The following is a 3459-nucleotide window of genomic DNA, read 5'->3' as shown; positions in this document are numbered from 1 at the left end:
GGGAACCTCTAGCTATCAGAAGTTGAGTAGCCTGTTGACGGATAGGATAAACGGACTGGATTCAATGATAATGATTCAGTATGAATGGTCTTTCAGGGGTTCGGACCATCTCAAGACAACAGATTGTAGAACGAGTAGATTTTATCTTGTTGCGAGGAAGTCCTTCACCTGCGGATTTAGGGCTTTTGTGAAGATTGGTCACGGCTACCCTAGGAGGGCTAGGGTGTGCCCGGGATGGTGACCATGTTACTAGAAGTGGTTGGGTGTGTAAGGAATGGTAAGGAATGATTTCGAGGTCGAAATCTAATTTAAGTGGGGGAGAGTTGTAACACCCCGTTTATTTAATAAATAAATAAACGAATTAATGAATGTATAATAGCCGTAAAAACCATAATTATATAGCAAGGTGTTGATTTTGAAGAGTTATATGGCATACTTTAGAAGTTAAGGGTTTAAAGTGTAAGTTTTGAATTGGTTTTGTAAGTATTTATGAAGGCAGGGGCTAAATGGTAACTTATGGGACTTCATTTGAAGAGATTTTGGGGCTAAGGTGCTGTTTGGTAAATTAGGGATCGAATTTGCCAGAAATTATGGAAGTAGGGGGTGAAATTGGTAAATATCGGATTAATGTTGTAAGAAAATGATATGGTAGGGGGTATTTCTGCCATTATGGCATTAAGTTTCCTTGGGCACGGGTATAAAGCCCATACAAACCCTAACCATAGTAGAAAACCCTCTAGTCGTCACCCCTTATGCCTCCCACCAGTCGCTGCCTTCCCTTCCATTTTCCGTCGTCGCCACCACCGTGTCGAGGTCGCTAGCCCCCGAGCCAAGTTCCAACGTCGCCCTTTTTCCCGTTGTGACTGGAGATGAAGACCGGTGGAGGGCTTTGTGCAGTCGGACGTGGAGAGGGCCAAGTCGTAACGACCATGCTGCTGCAGTTGTTGCTGCTGGAATACGCGCCCACCGCCGGATGCCATGACCTTCCTTGCCAAAGAAACGAGCCGTGGAGGAGCCACTGCCCTTGGTTGAAGTCCGCTGCCACCACTTCTTCTTCTTCTCTTCTTTCCGCTAGCCCCGCCTGCCATTATGCCATCGTTGCCGCTATCTCCGGCCAATACCGTTGCTGTGCGTTTTCGTGAAAATAAAGGGTTGCTGGTTCTCGTGGATAATGCAGTTGAAGGTGTTGTGGTGTCCGTGGGTTGTTTTTCCACCGTGAGCCACTGCCACATGCCAAGATCGTCGGTGGCGCCACCGCTGCTGCCGCCGTTTTGTACTTCTGCCGACGCTAACCCCCACCAGGAGGGTGGCTAGATCCGCTTGCAAGCAAGAAAGCGTATGGGTTTTTGTTTTGCTGTAGTGTGTGTAACTGGTTTGGTTGGAAAACCTAGAACAGCCACCACCACCACCGTAAGGTGGTGGCTGTCGCCACTAGCTACCGCCGGCCACCACAAGGTGGTTGTGTGTGTGTGTGTGTTTAACTTAGTTGTGTGAGTTGTTTTGGAGATTAGCAATGTAAAATGTAATTAGAAATGTGAATAATGAAAAGAACTCCTAACCACTACCGTGAGATGGTGGTTGCCGCTTCCTACCGCCACCGGCCGCCGTGTCGGGTGGCGGTGTGCTTTGCCTTGTTGTGATTGACTCGGTTGGGGTGCTTGAAACCCTAATGGGCCTAATGAAGCCCTAATGGGCCTGGTGAAGACCTAATGGGCCTAAGAAACCCTAATGGGCTTAAGGACTTGGTTTTGGGCCTATTGGGTTACGAATGGGTTGGAAAGCCTAATTAGGGTTTAGAAAAACCTTGATTTTGGATATATGGGCTTTGGATCAATCGGGACCCGCACTAAAATTGTTTATTAAATTAAAATATTAATTAATGAACATTTGCAATTAACCTAAGGCCATGTGGGACTTAATGGATTAAGTCCTTAATGAGGTAAGTGAGAAAAACTTAACCCTAATCGTTATTTTATGTGAAACCCTAATTTCACTTGGATTTATTGTTCGACCTTTCTTTTGGGCCTTGATGATTGGTTTATTAACAGGCCATCCCGGATCAAGCAAATAGACTAGAATGATTAATGGGATTTTAGGTAAGGACCATATGAAGAGTTGGGCCTAATTTAGATAATTGGGCCATTGATGGGCCATAGTTTGGGCCTTTATTATTATGTGGTATTGGGCCATTAGAATACCAAATGTTGGACTGGACTTTTGGTTGGGCCTTATAATAAGACCATATAGAGGTATGGGCCCAGTTTGGAAAATTAAGCCATATGTTGGGCTTTGAGCCATGGTTACACTTTTAGGCCTATGGATTTGGCCTTGGGCTTGAATAAAGCCAAGCATGGGGTAGTGTAGTAATGACCCCAAGTATGTACTTATGGTTATGTAGTGGAACCCAATTATTAATTGGGTGTTATTTTGATTGTTGACAGTTCGGGAATCTGTCATCCAACAGCTAGGATTGGGTCTGCGGGACTTCAATAGTGTGAGGTGAGTTACCTTCCAATAGAAGTGGGTCTAAGGCACCAAGGCCGACCCACTAGTAGTTGATTATAGTTGAGATGATTGTCTTTGTGATAATTGTCTGGTCTGTTACTACCTGGTATGTTTATATGCTAGTATGTATGTTATATGTGATAGTGGTAGTAGGAGGGGACTAGTCCCCAAGTTCGGTTGTTAGGACCGAAGGGTAGGTCAGGCACCCCAGATAGGCTTGACAATATGTTTATGTTATGATATATGTAATAGTAGTAGTAGTAGGGGGTGAAATAGTCCCTGGAGTTCGGTTGTTAGGACCGAAGGGTAGGTCAGCACCCCAGAATGGCTTGACACGGGTAGGTCGGCACCCCAGAATGGCCAGACCCGGTAGGTCGGGCACCCCATAATTTCCCGACAGTATGTATGCTATGTGATTGTATGGTATGTGGTATGATGGGGGAACTCACTACGCTTCGTGCTTACAGTTTTCAGTTTTGGTTTCAGGTACTTCGTTTTCAAAGGAAAGGAGCCGGCTCGATCGGAACGCATTACACTATGGTTTTTCCGCACATGAGATCTTTGGGATTACACTCTGATATTGTTTATGATAACATGTTTTGATTATTTCTACTTTGGTTTTGACATGACATGATATTATGGATGTTTATTATACTTTTGGTTTTATAATAACTTATTTAAAAATGAAATTTTTGGCACTGAATTTTGGGATGTTACAAAATCGTTGACGTTCATCAGAGGAAAATTGTAACACCCAGAAATTTGAGGAGCAAGTTTGGGTTTAAATTACCTTATGAGGATTGGACATGACGTGTTGGAGGCACCAACACGGCGTGTCTAGATAAGAATAGACGCAAATTTTATCAAGGACAACACGGCGTGTTGCCTCTTGGAACACAGCGTGTTGATGGCGGGTAATGAAACCCTAATCTCCCGAGTTTTTCTCCCTATTTA

The sequence above is a fragment of the Lactuca virosa genome, chromosome 2 (genome assembly GCF_052849685.1).
Source record: "Lactuca virosa cultivar CGN04683 chromosome 2, Lactuca_virosa_CGN04683_v6, whole genome shotgun sequence".
In the NCBI taxonomy this organism is placed as follows: domain Eukaryota; kingdom Viridiplantae; phylum Streptophyta; class Magnoliopsida; order Asterales; family Asteraceae; genus Lactuca; species Lactuca virosa.
This window is presented reverse-complemented; position numbering follows the sequence as displayed.